Source organism: Hippocampus guttulatus, chromosome 19 (assembly GCF_054856545.1).
Source record: "Hippocampus guttulatus isolate MCC_2025c chromosome 19, RoL_Hgut_1.0, whole genome shotgun sequence".
Lineage (NCBI taxonomy): Eukaryota > Metazoa > Chordata > Actinopteri > Syngnathiformes > Syngnathidae > Hippocampus > Hippocampus guttulatus.
In genome coordinates, this window is record NC_141279.1 from 12,915,103 (window position 1) to 12,931,896 (window position 16,794).

The 16,794-nt window shown below is 44.6% G+C and overlaps 17 non-coding genes across 17 annotated transcripts; all 17 read left to right on the forward strand.

Moving 5' to 3' along the window:
- The first annotated feature begins 978 nt into the window (after nt 1-978).
- Nucleotides 979-1,051, forward strand: trnaf-gaa (transfer RNA phenylalanine (anticodon GAA)). Its single transcript has one exon. It is a non-coding gene; the product is annotated as a tRNA-Phe (tRNA).
- Nucleotides 1,052-1,995: 944 nt separating this feature from the next.
- Nucleotides 1,996-2,068, forward strand: trnaf-gaa (transfer RNA phenylalanine (anticodon GAA)). The gene has a single exon. It is a non-coding gene; the product is annotated as a tRNA-Phe (tRNA).
- A 947-nt stretch (nt 2,069-3,015) lies between these two features.
- On the forward strand, nt 3,016-3,088 carry trnaf-gaa (transfer RNA phenylalanine (anticodon GAA)). The gene has a single exon. It is a non-coding gene; the product is annotated as a tRNA-Phe (tRNA).
- Nucleotides 3,089-4,240: 1,152 nt separating this feature from the next.
- Nucleotides 4,241-4,313, forward strand: trnaf-gaa (transfer RNA phenylalanine (anticodon GAA)). Its single transcript has one exon. It is a non-coding gene; the product is annotated as a tRNA-Phe (tRNA).
- A 609-nt stretch (nt 4,314-4,922) lies between these two features.
- On the forward strand, nt 4,923-4,995 carry trnaf-gaa (transfer RNA phenylalanine (anticodon GAA)). The gene has a single exon. It is a non-coding gene; the product is annotated as a tRNA-Phe (tRNA).
- Nucleotides 4,996-5,127: 132 nt separating this feature from the next.
- On the forward strand, nt 5,128-5,200 carry trnaf-gaa (transfer RNA phenylalanine (anticodon GAA)). The gene has a single exon. It is a non-coding gene; the product is annotated as a tRNA-Phe (tRNA).
- Nucleotides 5,201-5,667: 467 nt separating this feature from the next.
- trnaf-gaa (transfer RNA phenylalanine (anticodon GAA)) lies at nt 5,668-5,740 on the forward strand. The gene has a single exon. It is a non-coding gene; the product is annotated as a tRNA-Phe (tRNA).
- A 1,689-nt stretch (nt 5,741-7,429) lies between these two features.
- trnaf-gaa (transfer RNA phenylalanine (anticodon GAA)) lies at nt 7,430-7,502 on the forward strand. Its single transcript has one exon. It is a non-coding gene; the product is annotated as a tRNA-Phe (tRNA).
- A 606-nt stretch (nt 7,503-8,108) lies between these two features.
- On the forward strand, nt 8,109-8,181 carry trnaf-gaa (transfer RNA phenylalanine (anticodon GAA)). The gene has a single exon. It is a non-coding gene; the product is annotated as a tRNA-Phe (tRNA).
- A 467-nt stretch (nt 8,182-8,648) lies between these two features.
- On the forward strand, nt 8,649-8,721 carry trnaf-gaa (transfer RNA phenylalanine (anticodon GAA)). Its single transcript has one exon. It is a non-coding gene; the product is annotated as a tRNA-Phe (tRNA).
- Nucleotides 8,722-9,188: 467 nt separating this feature from the next.
- trnaf-gaa (transfer RNA phenylalanine (anticodon GAA)) lies at nt 9,189-9,261 on the forward strand. The gene has a single exon. It is a non-coding gene; the product is annotated as a tRNA-Phe (tRNA).
- A 1,011-nt stretch (nt 9,262-10,272) lies between these two features.
- On the forward strand, nt 10,273-10,345 carry trnaf-gaa (transfer RNA phenylalanine (anticodon GAA)). Its single transcript has one exon. It is a non-coding gene; the product is annotated as a tRNA-Phe (tRNA).
- An 802-nt stretch (nt 10,346-11,147) lies between these two features.
- Nucleotides 11,148-11,220, forward strand: trnaf-gaa (transfer RNA phenylalanine (anticodon GAA)). The gene has a single exon. It is a non-coding gene; the product is annotated as a tRNA-Phe (tRNA).
- A 1,346-nt stretch (nt 11,221-12,566) lies between these two features.
- On the forward strand, nt 12,567-12,639 carry trnaf-gaa (transfer RNA phenylalanine (anticodon GAA)). Its single transcript has one exon. It is a non-coding gene; the product is annotated as a tRNA-Phe (tRNA).
- Nucleotides 12,640-13,650: 1,011 nt separating this feature from the next.
- Nucleotides 13,651-13,723, forward strand: trnaf-gaa (transfer RNA phenylalanine (anticodon GAA)). The gene has a single exon. It is a non-coding gene; the product is annotated as a tRNA-Phe (tRNA).
- Nucleotides 13,724-14,190: 467 nt separating this feature from the next.
- Nucleotides 14,191-14,263, forward strand: trnaf-gaa (transfer RNA phenylalanine (anticodon GAA)). Its single transcript has one exon. It is a non-coding gene; the product is annotated as a tRNA-Phe (tRNA).
- Nucleotides 14,264-16,086: 1,823 nt separating this feature from the next.
- trnaf-gaa (transfer RNA phenylalanine (anticodon GAA)) lies at nt 16,087-16,159 on the forward strand. Its single transcript has one exon. It is a non-coding gene; the product is annotated as a tRNA-Phe (tRNA).
- The last annotated feature ends 635 nt before the right edge of the window (nt 16,160-16,794 follow it).

Sequence of the window (16,794 nt, forward strand, 5' to 3'; positions counted from 1 at the left end):
TAAGATAAGATAAGAAAACCTTTTTCTAGTCTCGCAATGGAGAAATTCCCAATTCACAGCAGCAAAGTTATGAAAGGAAGAAGTAGAACAACAAAATATAGGAGCTGCTGGAAAGGCAGCCACTCACGCGGCGCCATTTTGAAGTCAAAATAACAAAAATAACACAACACAACACATAGGACACAGACAGTCATGCAATCTTCGCCACTTTTCTGCATACACTTTGTCTGAAGCAGTTGTAGATGAAAGAGGAGAATATCAAAGTGTCCTTTCACCAGTGGATCAGAGACGTCATGCTGAAAATGTGCACACGTCTGCTACAAGCTAAGTTTTGAAAGCAAACACGAAGCTGTAGCGTCCATTGACGAAAAGAGATGAGTTCACTTCTCCTGTCCCACGTAATCCGCTTCAAACTCCAAGCCGCGACTCCCAGTTCCAAATCCGCATCCGCGCTCCGCGCTAACGCTCCTTTCTTCTCATCGTTGGCTCCTCAAGACTTACATCCATCCAGCCGCAGACCGTTCAACAGCACCAATCTCTCCGCTGAACAAAGCGGGGCTGTGAAAAATGCTGCCCATTACAGGCGCAAGACACAAGCGCCCCGGACTGTCCAGCAACGACAGTCAAATGGCGCCGACATTCCTCTCAGTCAAAAACAGTGCTGGTATACCCATGCTGCCGAGAAGGCGCAACCACCGAGCACAGTCTCCTCCTTGATGAATGTCGTGGCCAACAAATGCTGGAAAAAGTCCACATCAGGTCCACACGACGTAAACAACACAAAGTGACAAAACAAACACAAAAACAACAAAAAAAGCAAGGCTCATGAGAGCACTTGCTGACGGCTGCCTACTCGGGTGCCATCTTGACTTCAAAGACTACTGTATGACGCTGTGTCCATTGACTCACTGTTGTTTTTTTGTCCGATAAGATCCCATTAATTGACTGGTGAAAAGGCCTGAGGAAACTCCGCAAGAGGCTGAAATAGCTCAGTTGGGAGAGCGTTAGACTGAAGATCTAAAGGTCCCTGGTTCAAACCCGGGTTTCGGCATGTGAGGCACAGAATTCATTTCTATGTTGCGATTAATGTATGACGCTGTGTCCGTTGACTCACTGTTGTTGTTTTGTCCGATAAGATCTCATTAATTGACTGGTGAAAAGGGCTGAAGAAACTCCACAAGAGGCTAAAATAGCTCAGTTGTGAGACCGTTCGTCTGAGAATCATAAGGTTTCTGCTTCAACCGTGGTTTTCGGCATGTAGAGCACAGAAACTTTTTCTTTCATGCAATTACTGGACTTCAATGTGTCATTTGACTCACTTTTGTGATTTTGGCCGATAAGATCCCATTAATTGACTGGTTAAGAGGCCCTAGTTAAAGCTATAAGGAGGAGGAATAGGAATTGATTCTTTGTTGCGATGACTGTATGAAACTGTGTCCTTTATCTTGCTGTTGTGATTTTGGCCAATAAGATCTCATTAATCGACTGGTGAAAAGGGCTGAAGAACCTCCACAACAGGCTGAAATAGCTCAGTTGTGAGACCGTTTGTCAGAACATTTTAAGGTTTCTGGTTCAACCCTGGTTTTCGGCATGACGAGCACAGAAACTTTTTCTTTCATGCAATTACTGGACTTCAATGTGTCATTTGACTCACTTTTGTGATTTTGGCTGATAAGATCCCATTAATTGACTGGTTAAGAGGGCCTAGTGAAAGCTATAAGGAGGAGGAATCGGAATTGACTGCGATTGGCTGGCAACTGATTCAGGGTGTCCCCCGCCTACTGCCCGGAGACGGCTGGGATAGGCTCCAGCACCCCCCGCGACCCTAGTGAGGATCAAGCGGTTCGGAAAATGGATGGGTGGATGGATGAATCGGAATTGATTCTTTGTTGCAATGACTGGATGACACTGTGTCCTTTATCTTGCTGTTGTGATTTTGGCCAATAATATGTCATTAATCGACTGGTGAAAAGGCCTGAGGAAACTCCGCACGAGGCCGAAATAGCTCAGTTGGGAGAGCGTTAGACTGAAGATCTAAAGGTCCCTGGTTCAAACCCGGGTTTCGGCATGTGAGGCACAGAGTTCATTTCTATGTTGCGATTAATGTATGACGCTGTGTCCGTTGACTCACTGTTGTTGTCGTTTTGTCCGATAAGATCTCATTAATTGACTGGTGAAAAGGGCTGAAGAAACTCCACAAGAGGCTAAAATAGCTCAGTTGTGAGACCGTTAGTCTGAGAATCATAAGGTTTCTGCTTCAACCGTGGTTTTCGGCATGTAGAGCACAGAAACTTTTTCTTTCATGCAATTACTGGACTTCAATGTGTCATTTGACTCACTTTTGTGATTTTGGCCGATAAGATCCCATTAATTGACTGGTTAAGAGGCCCTAGTTAAAGCTATAAGGAGGAGGAATAGGAATTGATTCTTTGTTGCGATGACTGTATGAAACTGTGTCCTTTATCTTGCTGTTGTGATTTTGGCCAATAAGATCTCATTAATCGACTGGTGAAAAGGGCTGAAGAACCTCCACAACAGGCTGAAATAGCTCAGTTGTGAGACCGTTTGTCAGAACATTTTAAGGTTTCTGGTTCAACCCTGGTTTTCGGCATGACGAGCACAGAAACTTTTTCTTTCATGCAATTACTGGACTTCAATGTGTCATTTGACTCACTTTTGTGATTTTGGCTGATAAGATCCCATTAATTGACTGGTTAAGAGGGCCTAGTGAAAGCTATAAGGAGGAGGAATCGGAATTGACTGCGATTGGCTGGCAACTGATTCAGGGTGTCCCCCGCCTACTGCCCGGAGACGGCTGGGATAGGCTCCAGCACCCCCCGCGACCCTAGTGAGGATCAAGCGGTTCGGAAAATGGATGGGTGGATGGATGAATCGGAATTGATTCTTTGTTGCAATGACTGGATGACACTGTGTCCTTTATCTTGCTGTTGTGATTTTGGCCAATAATATGTCATTAATCGACTGGTGAAAAGGCCTGAGGAAACTCCGCACGAGGCCGAAATAGCTCAGTTGGGAGAGCGTTAGACTGAAGATCTAAAGGTCCCTGGTTCAAACCCGGGTTTCGGCATGTGAGGCACAGAGTTCATTTCTATGTTGCGATTAATGTATGACGCTGTGTCCGTTGACTCACTGTTGTTGTCGTTTTGTCCGATAAGATCTCATTAATTGACTGGTGAAAAGGGCTGAAGAAACTCCACAAGAGGCTAAAATAGCTCAGTTGTGAGACCGTTAGTCTGAGAATCTTAAGGTTTCTGGTTCAACCGTGGTTTTCGGCACGTAGAGCACAGAAACTTTTTCTTTCATGCAATTACTGGACTTCAATGTGTCATTTGACTCACTTTTGTGATTTTGGCCGATAAGATCCCATTAATTGAGTGGTTAAGAGGGCCTAGTTAAAGCTATAAGGCGGAGGAATCGGAATTGATTCTTTGTTGCGATGACTGTATGACGCTGTGTCCTTTGACTTGCTGTTGTGATTTTGGCCAATAAGATCCCATTAATCGACTGGTGAAAAGGCCTGAGGAACCTCCACATGAGGCTGAAATAGCTCAGTTGGGAGAGCGTTAGACTGAAGATCGAAAGGTCCCTTGTTCAAACCCGGGTTTCGGCATGTGAGGCACAGAATTCATTTCTATGTTGCGATTACTGTATGACGCTGTGTCCAATGACTCACTGTTTTTGTTTTGTCCGATAAGATCCCATTAATTGACTGGTGAAAAGGGCTGAAGAAACTCCACAACAGGCTGAAATAGCTCAGTTGTGAGACAGTTCGTCTGAAGATTTTAAGGTTTCTGCTTCAACCGGGGTTTTCGGCATGTAGAGCAGAGAAACTTTTTCTTTCATGCAATTACTGGACTTCAATGTGTCATTTGACTCACTTTTGTGATTTTGGCCGATAAGATCCCATTAATTGACTGGTTAAGAGGGCCTAGTTAAAGCTATAAGGAGGAGGAATCGGAATTGACTGCGATTGGCTGGCAACTGATTCAGAGCGTCCCCCGCCTACTGCCCAGAGACGGCTGGGATAGGCTCCAGCACCCCCCGCGACCCTAGTGAGGATCAAGCGGTTCGGAAAATGGATGGATGGATGGATGAATCGGTATTGATTCTTTGTTGCAATGACTGGATGACACTGTGTCCTTTATCTTGCTGTTGTGATTTTGGCCAATAATATGTCATTAATCGACTGGTGAAAAGGCCTGAGGAAACTCTGCAAGAGGCCGAAATAGCTCAGTTGGGAGAGCGTTAGACTGAAGATCTAAAGGTCCCTGGTTCAAACCCAGGTTTCGGCATGTGAGGCACAGAATTCATTTCTATGTTGCGATTACTGTATGACGCAGTGTTCATTGACTCACTGTTGTTGTTTTGTCCGATAAGATCCCATTAATTGACTGGTGAAAAGGGCTGAAGAACCTCCACAACAGGCTGAAATAGCTCAGTTGTGAGACCGTTTGTCTGAAGATTTTAAGGTTTCTGGTTCAACCCTGGTTTTCGGCATGACGAGCACAGAAACCTTTTCTTTCATGCAATTACTGGACTTCAATGTGTCATTTGACTCACTTTTGTGATTTTGGCTGATAAGATCCCATTAATTGACTGGTTAAGAGGGCCTAGTTAAAGCTATAAGGAGGAGGAATCGGAATTGACTGCGATTGGCTGGCAACTGATTCAGGGTGTCCCCCGCCTACTGCCCGGAGACGGCTGGGATAGGCTCCAGCACCCCCCGCGACCCTAGTGAGGATCAAGCGGTTCGGAAAATGGATGGATGGATGGATGAATCGGAATTGATTCTTTGTTGCAATGACTGGATGGCACTGTGTCCTTTATCTTGCTGCTGTGATTTTGGCCAATAATATGTCATTAATCGACTGGTGTAAAGGCCTGAGGAAACTCCTCAAGAGGCCGAAATAGCTCAGTTGGGAGAGCATTAGACTGAAGATCTAAAGGTCCCTGGTTCAAACCCGGGTTTCGGCATGTAAGGCACAGAATTCATTTCTATGTTGTGATTACTGTATGACGCTGTGTCCATTGACTCACTGCTGTTGTTTTGTCCGATAAGATCCCATTAATTGACTGGTGAAAAGGGCTGAAGAAACTCCACAAGAGGCTGAAATAGCTCAGTTGGGAGAGCGTTAGACTGAAGATCTAAAGGTCCCTGGTTCAAACCCGGGTTTCGGCATGTGAGGCACAGAATTCATTTCTATGTTGCGACTACTGTCTGACACGGTGTTCATTGACTCACTGTTGTTGTTTTGTCCGATAAGATCCCATTAATTGACTGGTGAAAAGGGATGAAGAAACTCCACAAGAGGCTAAAATAGCTCAGTTGTGAGACCGTTCGTCTGAGAATCGTAAGGTTTCTTCTTCAACCGTGGTTTTCGGCATGTAGAGCACAGAAACTTTTTCTTTCATGCAATTACTGGACTTCAATGTGTCATTTGACTCACTTTTGTGATTTTGGCCGATAAGATCCTATTAATTAACTGGTGAAGAGGGCCTAGTTAAAGCTATAAGGAGGAGCAATCGGAATTGATTCTTTGTTGCGATGACTGTATGACGCTGTGTTCCTTGTCTTGCTGTTGTGATTTTGGCCAATAAGATCTCATTAATCGACTGGTGAAAAGGCCTGAGGAAACTCCGCAAGAGGCCGAAATAGCTCAGTTGGGAGAACGTTAGACTGAAGATCTAAAGTTCCCTGGTTCAAACCCGGGTTTCGGCATGTGAGGCACAGAATTCATTTCAATGTTGCGATTACTGTATGACGCAGTGTTCATTGCCTCACTGTTGTTGTTTTGTCCGATAAGATCCCATTAATTGACTGGTGAAAAGGGCTGAAGAAACTCCACAACAGGCTGAAATAGCTCAGTTGTGAGACCGTTTGTCTGAACATTTTAAGGTTTCTGGTTCAACCCTGGTTTTCGGCATGAAGAGCACAGAAACTTTTTCTTTCATGCAATTACTGGACTTCAATGTGTCATTTGACTCACTTTTGTGATTTTGGCCGATAAGATCCCATTAATTGACTGGTTAAGAGGGCCTAGTTAAAGCTATAAGGAGGAGGAATCGGAATTGACTGCGATTGGCTGGCAACTGATTCAGGGTGTCCCCCGCCTACTGCCCGGAGACGGCTGGGATAGGCTCCAGCACCCCCCGCGACCCTAGTGAGGATCAAGCGGTTCGGAAAATGGATGGATGGATGGATGAATCGGTATTGATTCTTTGTTGCAATGACTGGATGACACTGTGTCCTTTATCTTGCTGTTGTGATTTTGGCCAATAATATGTCATTAATCGACTGGTGAAAAGGCCTGAGGAAACTCCGCAAGAGGCCGAAATAGCTCAGTTGGGAGAGCGTTAGAATGAAGATCTAAAGATCCCTGGTTCAAACCTGGGTTTCGGCATGTGAGGCACAGAATACATTTCTATGTTGTGATTACTGTATGACGCTGTGTCCATTGACTCACTGTTGTTGTTTTGTCCGATAAGATCCCATTAATTGACTGGTGAAAAGGGCTGAAGAAACTCCACAAGAGGCTAAAAAAGCTCAGTTGTGAGACCGTTAGTCTGAGAATCTTAAGGTTTCTGGTTCAACCGTGGTTTTCGGCACGTAGAGCACAGAAACTTTTTCTTTCATGCAATTACTGGACTTCAATGTGTCATTTGACTCACTTTTGTGATTTTGGCCGATAAGATACCATTAATTGAGTGGTTAAGAGGGCCTAGTTAAAGCTATAAGGCGGAGGAATCGGAATTGATTCTTTGTTGCGATGACTGTATGACGCTGTGTCCTTTGACTTGCTGTTGTGATTTTGGCCAATAAGATCCCATTAATCGACTGGTGAAAAGGCCTGAGGAACCTCCACATGAGGCTGAAATAGCTCAGTTGGGAGAGCGTTAGACTGAAGATCGAAAGGTCCCTTGTTCAAACCCGGGTTTCGGCATGTGAGGCACAGAATTCATTTCTATGTTGCAATTACTGTATGACGCTGTGTCCATTGACTCACTGTTTTTGTTTTGTCCGATAAGATCCCATTAATTGACTGGTGAAAAGGGCTGAAGAAACTCCACAACAGGCTGAAATAGCTCAGTTGTGAGACAGTTCGTCTGAAGATTTTAAGGTTTCTGCTTCAACCGGGGTTTTCGGCATGTAGAGCAGAGAAACTTTTTCTTTCATGCAATTACTGGACTTCAATGTGTCATTTGACTCACTTTTGTGATTTTGGCCGATAAGATCCCATTAATTGACTGGTTAAGAGGCCCTAGTTAAAGCTATAAGGAGGAGGAATAGGAATTGATTCTTTGTTGCGATGACTGTATGAAACTGTGTCCTTTATCTTGCTGTTGTGACTTTGGCCAATAAGATCTCATTAATCGACTGGTGAAAAGGCCTGAGGACACTCCACAAAAGGCTGAAATAGCTCAGTTGGGAGAGCGTTAGACTGAAGATCTAAAGGTCCCTGGTTCAAACCCGGGTTTCGGCATGTGAGGCATAGTATTCATTTCTATGTTGCGATTACTGTATGACGCACTGTTCATTGACTCACTGTTGTTGTTTTGTCCGATAAGATCCCATTAATTGACTGGTGAAAAGGGCTGAAGAAACTCCACAACAGGCTGAAGTAGCTCAGTTGTGAGACCGTTTGTCTGAAGATTTTAAGGTTTCTGCTTCAACCGGGGTTTTCGGCATGTAGAGCAGAGAAACTTTTTCTTTCATGCAATTACTGGACTTCAATGTGTCATTTGACTCACTTTTGTGATTTTGGCCGATAAGATCCCATTAATTGATTGGTTAAGAGGGCCTAGTTAAAGCTATAAGGAGGAGGAATCGGAATTGACTGCGATTGGCTGGCAACTGATTCAGGGCGTCCCCCGCCTACTGCCCGGAGACGGCTGGGATAGGCTCCAGCACCCCCCGCGACCCTAGTGAGGATCAAGCGGTTCGGAAAATGGATGGATGGATGGATGAATCGGAATTGATTCTTTGTTGCAATGACTGGATGACACTGTGTCCTTTATCTTGCTGCTGTGATTTTGGCCAATATGTCATTAATCGACTGGTGAAAAGGCCTGAGGAAACTCAGCAAGAGGCCGAAATAGCTCAGTTGGGAGAGCGTTAGACTGAAGATCTAAAGGTCCCTGGTTCAAACCCGGGTTTCGGCATGTGAGGCACAGAGTTCATTTCTATGTTGCGATTACTGTATGACGCAGTGTTCATTGACTCACTGTTGTTGTTTTGTCCGATAAGATCTCATTAATTGACTGGTGAAAAGGGCTGAAGAAACTCCACAAGAGGCTAAAATAGCTCAGTTGTGAGACCGTTCGTCTGAGAATCATAAGGTTTCTGCTTCAACCGTGGTTTTCGGCAAGTAGAGCACAGAAACGTTTTCTTTCATGCAATTACTGGACTTCAATGTGTCATTTGACTCACTTTTGTGATTTTGGCCGATAACATCCTATTAATTAACTGGTGAAGAGGGCCTAGTTAAAGCTATAAGGAGGAGGAATCGGAATTGATTCTTTGTTGCGATGACTGTGTGACGCTGTGTTCCTTGTCTTGCTGTTGTGATGTTGGCCAATAATATGTCATTAATCGACTGGTGAAAAGGCCTGAGGAAACTCCGCAAGAGGCCGAAATAGCTCAGTTGGGAGAGCGTTAGACTGAAGATCTAAAGGTCCCTGGTTCAAACCCGGGTTTCGGCATGTGAGGCACAGAATTCATTTCTAAGTTGCGATTAATGTATGACGCTGTGTCCGTTGACTCACTGTTGTTGTTTTGTCCGATAAGATCTCATTAATTGACTGGTGAAAAGGGCTGAAGAAACTCCACAAGAGGCTAAAATAGCTCAGTTGTGAGACCGTTCGTCTGAGAATCATAAGGTTTCTGCTTCAACCGTGGTTTTCGGCATGTAGAGCACAGAAACTTTTTCTTTCATGCAATTACTGGACTTCAATGTGTCATTTGACTCACTTTTGTGATTTTGGCCGATAAGATCCTATTAATTAACTGGTGAAGAGGGCCTAGTTAAAGCTATAAGGAGGAGGAATCGGAATTGATTCTTTGTTGCGATTACTGTATGACGCTGTGTTCTTTGTCTTGCTGTTGTGATTTTGGCCAATAAGATCTCATTAATCGACTGGTGAAAAGGCCTGAGGAAACTCCACAAGAGGCCGAAATAGCTCAGTTGGGAGAGCGTTAGACTGAAGATCTAAAGGTCCCTGGTTCAAACCCGGGTTTTGACATGTGAGGCACAGAATTCATTTCTATGTTGCGATTAAGATAAGATAAGAAAACCTTTTTCTAGTCTCGCAATGGAGAAATTCCCAATTCACAGCAGCAAAGTTATGAAAGGAAGAAGTAGAACAACAAAATATAGGAGCTGCTGGAAAGGCAGCCACTCACGCGGCGCCATTTTGAAGTCAAAATAACAAAAATAACACAACACAACACATAGGACACAGACAGTCATGCAATCTTCGCCACTTTTCTGCATACACTTTGTCTGAAGCAGTTGTAGATGAAAGAGGAGAATATCAAAGTGTCCTTTCACCAGTGGATCAGAGACGTCATGCTGAAAATGTGCACACGTCTGCTACAAGCTAAGTTTTGAAAGCAAACACGAAGCTGTAGCGTCCATTGACGAAAAGAGATGAGTTCACTTCTCCTGTCCCACGTAATCCGCTTCAAACTCCAAGCCGCGACTCCCAGTTCCAAATCCGCATCCGCGCTCCGCGCTAACGCTCCTTTCTTCTCATCGTTGGCTCCTCAAGACTTACATCCATCCAGCCGCAGACCGTTCAACAGCACCAATCTCTCCGCTGAACAAAGCGGGGCTGTGAAAAATGCTGCCCATTACAGGCGCAAGACACAAGCGCCCCGGACTGTCCAGCAACGACAGTCAAATGGCGCCGACATTCCTCTCAGTCAAAAACAGTGCTGGTATACCCATGCTGCCGAGAAGGCGCAACCACCGAGCACAGTCTCCTCCTTGATGAATGTCGTGGCCAACAAATGCTGGAAAAAGTCCACATCAGGTCCACACGACGTAAACAACACAAAGTGACAAAACAAACACAAAAACAACAAAAAAAGCAAGGCTCATGAGAGCACTTGCTGACGGCTGCCTACTCGGGTGCCATCTTGACTTCAAAGACTACTGTATGACGCTGTGTCCATTGACTCACTGTTGTTTTTTTGTCCGATAAGATCCCATTAATTGACTGGTGAAAAGGCCTGAGGAAACTCCGCAAGAGGCTGAAATAGCTCAGTTGGGAGAGCGTTAGACTGAAGATCTAAAGGTCCCTGGTTCAAACCCGGGTTTCGGCATGTGAGGCACAGAATTCATTTCTATGTTGCGATTAATGTATGACGCTGTGTCCGTTGACTCACTGTTGTTGTTTTGTCCGATAAGATCTCATTAATTGACTGGTGAAAAGGGCTGAAGAAACTCCACAAGAGGCTAAAATAGCTCAGTTGTGAGACCGTTCGTCTGAGAATCATAAGGTTTCTGCTTCAACCGTGGTTTTCGGCATGTAGAGCACAGAAACTTTTTCTTTCATGCAATTACTGGACTTCAATGTGTCATTTGACTCACTTTTGTGATTTTGGCCGATAAGATCCCATTAATTGACTGGTTAAGAGGCCCTAGTTAAAGCTATAAGGAGGAGGAATAGGAATTGATTCTTTGTTGCGATGACTGTATGAAACTGTGTCCTTTATCTTGCTGTTGTGATTTTGGCCAATAAGATCTCATTAATCGACTGGTGAAAAGGGCTGAAGAACCTCCACAACAGGCTGAAATAGCTCAGTTGTGAGACCGTTTGTCAGAACATTTTAAGGTTTCTGGTTCAACCCTGGTTTTCGGCATGACGAGCACAGAAACTTTTTCTTTCATGCAATTACTGGACTTCAATGTGTCATTTGACTCACTTTTGTGATTTTGGCTGATAAGATCCCATTAATTGACTGGTTAAGAGGGCCTAGTGAAAGCTATAAGGAGGAGGAATCGGAATTGATTCTTTGTTGCGATTACTGTATGACGCTGTGTTCTTTGTCTTGCTGTTGTGATTTTGGCCAATAAGATCTCATTAATCGACTGGTGAAAAGGCCTGAGGAAACTCCACAAGAGGCCGAAATAGCTCAGTTGGGAGAGCGTTAGACTGAAGATCTAAAGGTCCCTGGTTCAAACCCGGGTTTTGACATGTGAGGCACAGAATTCATTTCTATGTTGCGATTAAGATAAGATAAGAAAACCTTTTTCTAGTCTCGCAATGGAGAAATTCCCAATTCACAGCAGCAAAGTTATGAAAGGAAGAAGTAGAACAACAAAATATAGGAGCTGCTGGAAAGGCAGCCACTCACGCGGCGCCATTTTGAAGTCAAAATAACAAAAATAACACAACACAACACATAGGACACAGACAGTCATGCAATCTTCGCCACTTTTCTGCATACACTTTGTCTGAAGCAGTTGTAGATGAAAGAGGAGAATATCAAAGTGTCCTTTCACCAGTGGATCAGAGACGTCATGCTGAAAATGTGCACACGTCTGCTACAAGCTAAGTTTTGAAAGCAAACACGAAGCTGTAGCGTCCATTGACGAAAAGAGATGAGTTCACTTCTCCTGTCCCACGTAATCCGCTTCAAACTCCAAGCCGCGACTCCCAGTTCCAAATCCGCATCCGCGCTCCGCGCTAACGCTCCTTTCTTCTCATCGTTGGCTCCTCAAGACTTACATCCATCCAGCCGCAGACCGTTCAACAGCACCAATCTCTCCGCTGAACAAAGCGGGGCTGTGAAAAATGCTGCCCATTACAGGCGCAAGACACAAGCGCCCCGGACTGTCCAGCAACGACAGTCAAATGGCGCCGACATTCCTCTCAGTCAAAAACAGTGCTGGTATACCCATGCTGCCGAGAAGGCGCAACCACCGAGCACAGTCTCCTCCTTGATGAATGTCGTGGCCAAAAAATGCTGGAAAAAGTCCACATCAGGTCCACACGACGTAAACAACACAAAGTGACAAAACAAACACAAAAACAACAAAAAAAGCAAGGCTCATGAGAGCACCTGCTGACGGCTGCCTACTCGGGTGCCATCTTGACTTCAAAGACTACTGTATGACGCTGTGTCCATTGACTCACTGTTGTTTTTTTGTCCGATAAGATCTCATTAATTGACTGGTGAAAAGGGCTGAAGAAACTCCACAAGAGGCTAAAATAGCTCAGTTGTGAGACCGTTCGTCTGAGAATCATAAGGTTTCTGCTTCAACCGTGGTTTTCGGCATGTAGAGCACAGAAACTTTTTCTTTCATGCAATTACTGGACTTCAATGTGTCATTTGACTCACTTTTGTGATTTTGGCCGATAAGATCCTATTAATTAACTGGTGAAGAGGGCCTAGTTAAAGCTATAAGGAGGAGGAATCGGAATTGATTCTTTGTTGCGATTACTGTATGACGCTGTGTTCTTTGTCTTGCTGTTGTGATTTTGGCCAATAAGATCTCATTAATCGACTGGTGAAAAGGCCTGAGGAAACTCCACAAGAGGCCGAAATAGCTCAGTTGGGAGAGCGTTAGACTGAAGATCTAAAGGTCCCTGGTTCAAACCCGGGTTTTGACATGTGAGGCACAGAATTCATTTCTATGTTGCGATTAAGATAAGATAAGAAAACCTTTTTCTAGTCTCGCAATGGAGAAATTCCCAATTCACAGCAGCAAAGTTATGAAAGGAAGAAGTAGAACAACAAAATATAGGAGCTGCTGGAAAGGCAGCCACTCACGCGGCGCCATTTTGAAGTCAAAATAACAAAAATAACACAACACAACACATAGGACACAGACAGTCATGCAATCTTCGCCACTTTTCTGCATACACTTTGTCTGAAGCAGTTGTAGATGAAAGAGGAGAATATCAAAGTGTCCTTTCACCAGTGGATCAGAGACGTCATGCTGAAAATGTGCACACGTCTGCTACAAGCTAAGTTTTGAAAGCAAACACGAAGCTGTAGCGTCCATTGACGAAAAGAGATGAGTTCACTTCTCCTGTCCCACGTAATCCGCTTCAAACTCCAAGCCGCGACTCCCAGTTCCAAATCCGCATCCGCGCTCCGCGCTAACGCTCCTTTCTTCTCATCGTTGGCTCCTCAAGACTTACATCCATCCAGCCGCAGACCGTTCAACAGCACCAATCTCTCCGCTGAACAAAGCGGGGCTGTGAAAAATGCTGCCCATTACAGGCGCAAGACACAAGCGCCCCGGACTGTCCAGCAACGACAGTCAAATGGCGCCGACATTCCTCTCAGTCAAAAACAGTGCTGGTATACCCATGCTGCCGAGAAGGCGCAACCACCGAGCACAGTCTCCTCCTTGATGAATGTCGTGGCCAACAAATGCTGGAAAAAGTCCACATCAGGTCCACACGACGTAAACAACACAAAGTGACAAAACAAACACAAAAACAACAAAAAAAGCAAGGCTCATGAGAGCACTTGCTGACGGCTGCCTACTCGGGTGCCATCTTGACTTCAAAGACTACTGTATGACGCTGTGTCCATTGACTCACTGTTGTTTTTTTGTCCGATAAGATCCCATTAATTGACTGGTGAAAAGGCCTGAGGAAACTCCGCAAGAGGCTGAAATAGCTCAGTTGGGAGAGCGTTAGACTGAAGATCTAAAGGTCCCTGGTTCAAACCCGGGTTTCGGCATGTGAGGCACAGAATTCATTTCTATGTTGCGATTAATGTATGACGCTGTGTCCGTTGACTCACTGTTGTTGTTTTGTCCGATAAGATCTCATTAATTGACTGGTGAAAAGGGCTGAAGAAACTCCACAAGAGGCTAAAATAGCTCAGTTGTGAGACCGTTCGTCTGAGAATCATAAGGTTTCTGCTTCAACCGTGGTTTTCGGCATGTAGAGCACAGAAACTTTTTCTTTCATGCAATTACTGGACTTCAATGTGTCATTTGACTCACTTTTGTGATTTTGGCCGATAAGATCCTATTAATTAACTGGTGAAGAGGGCCTAGTTAAAGCTATAAGGAGGAGGAATCGGAATTGATTCTTTGTTGCGATTACTGTATGACGCTGTGTTCTTTGTCTTGCTGTTGTGATTTTGGCCAATAAGATCTCATTAATCGACTGGTGAAAAGGCCTGAGGAAACTCCACAAGAGGCCGAAATAGCTCAGTTGGGAGAGCGTTAGACTGAAGATCTAAAGGTCCCTGGTTCAAACCCGGGTTTTGACATGTGAGGCACAGAATTCATTTCTATGTTGCGATTAAGATAAGATAAGAAAACCTTTTTCTAGTCTCGCAATGGAGAAATTCCCAATTCACAGCAGCAAAGTTATGAAAGGAAGAAGTAGAACAACAAAATATAGGAGCTGCTGGAAAGGCAGCCACTCACGCGGCGCCATTTTGAAGTCAAAATAACAAAAATAACACAACACAACACATAGGACACAGACAGTCATGCAATCTTCGCCACTTTTCTGCATACACTTTGTCTGAAGCAGTTGTAGATGAAAGAGGAGAATATCAAAGTGTCCTTTCACCAGTGGATCAGAGACGTCATGCTGAAAATGTGCACACGTCTGCTACAAGCTAAGTTTTGAAAGCAAACACGAAGCTGTAGCGTCCATTGACGAAAAGAGATGAGTTCACTTCTCCTGTCCCACGTAATCCGCTTCAAACTCCAAGCCGCGACTCCCAGTTCCAAATCCGCATCCGCGCTCCGCGCTAACGCTCCTTTCTTCTCATCGTTGGCTCCTCAAGACTTACATCCATCCAGCCGCAGACCGTTCAACAGCACCAATCTCTCCGCTGAACAAAGCGGGGCTGTGAAAAATGCTGCCCATTACAGGCGCAAGACACAAGCGCCCCGGACTGTCCAGCAACGACAGTCAAATGGCGCCGACATTCCTCTCAGTCAAAAACAGTGCTGGTATACCCATGCTGCCGAGAAGGCGCAACCACCGAGCACAGTCTCCTCCTTGATGAATGTCGTGGCCAAAAAATGCTGGAAAAAGTCCACATCAGGTCCACACGACGTAAACAACACAAAGTGACAAAACAAACACAAAAACAACAAAAAAAGCAAGGCTCATGAGAGCACTTGCTGACGGCTGCCTACTCGGGTGCCATCTTGACTTCAAAGACTACTGTATGACGCTGTGTCCATTGACTCACTGTTGTTTTTTTGTCCGATAAGATCTCATTTATTGACTGGTGAAAAGGGCTGAAGAAACTCCACAAGAGGCTAAAATAGCTCAGTTGTGAGACCGTTCGTCTGAGAATCATAAGGTTTCTGCTTCAACCGTGGTTTTCGGCATGTAGAGCACAGAAACTTTTTCTTTCATGCAATTACTGGACTTCAATGTGTCATTTGACTCACTTTTGTGATTTTGGCCGATAAGATCCCATTAATTGACTGGTTAAGAGGCCCTAGTTAAAGCTATAAGGAGGAGGAATAGGAATTGATTCTTTGTTGCGATGACTGTATGAAACTGTGTCCTTTATCTTGCTGTTGTGATTTTGGCCAATAAGACCTCATTAATCGACTGGTGAAAAGGGCTGAAGAACCTCCACAACAGGCTGAAATAGCTCAGTTGTGAGACCGTTTGTCTGAAGATTTTAAGGTTTCTGGTTCAACCCTGGTTTTCGGCATGACGAGCACAGAAACTTTTTCTTTCATGCAATTACTGGACTTCAATGTGTCATTTGACTCACTTTTGTGATTTTGGCTGATAAGATCCCATTAATTGACTGGTTAAGAGGGCCTAGTTAAAGCTATAAGGAGGAGGAATCGGAATTGACTGCGATTGGCTGGCAACTGATTCAGGGTGTCCCCCGCCTACTGCCCGGTGACGGCTGGGATAGGCTCCAGCACCCCCCGCGACCCTAGTGAGGATCAAGCGGTTCGGAAAATGGATGGATGGATGGATGAATCGGAATTGATTCTTTGTTGCAATGACTGGATGACACTGTGTCCTTTATCTTGCTGCTGTGATTTTGGCCAATAATATGTCATTAATCGACTGGTGGAAAGGCCTGAGGAAACTCAGCAAGAGGCCGAAATAGCTCAGTTGGGAGAGCGTTAGACTGAAGATCTAAAGGTCCCTGGTTCAAACCCGGGTTTCGGCATGTGAGGCACAGAGTTCATTTCTATGTTGCGATTACTGTATGACGCAGTGTTCATTGACTCACTGTTGTTGTTTTGTCCGATAAGATCTCATTAATTGACTGGTGAAAAGGGCTGAAGAAACTCCACAAGAGGCTAAAATAGCTCAGTTGTGAGACCGTTCGTCTGAGAATCATAAGGTTTCTGCTTCAACCGTGGTTTTCGGCATGTAGAGCACAGAAACTTTTTCTTTCATGCAATTACTGGACTTCAATGTGTCATTTGACTCACTTTTGTGATTTTGGCCGATAAGATCCTATTAATTAACTGGTGAAGAGGGCCTAGTTAAAGCTATAAGGAGGAGGAATCGGAATTGATTCTTTGTTGCGATTACTGTATGACGCAGTGTTCATTGACTCACTGTTGTTGTTTTGTCCGATAAGATCTCATTAATTGACTGGTGAAAAGGGCTGAAGAAACTCCACAAGAGGCTAAAATAGCTCAGTTGTGAGACCGTTCGTCTGAGAATCATAAGGTTTCTGCTTCAACCGTGGTTTTCGGCATGTAGAGCACAGAAACTTTTTCTTTCATGCAATTACTGGACTTCAATGTGTCATTTGACTCACTTTTGTGATTTTGGCCGATAAGATCCTATTAA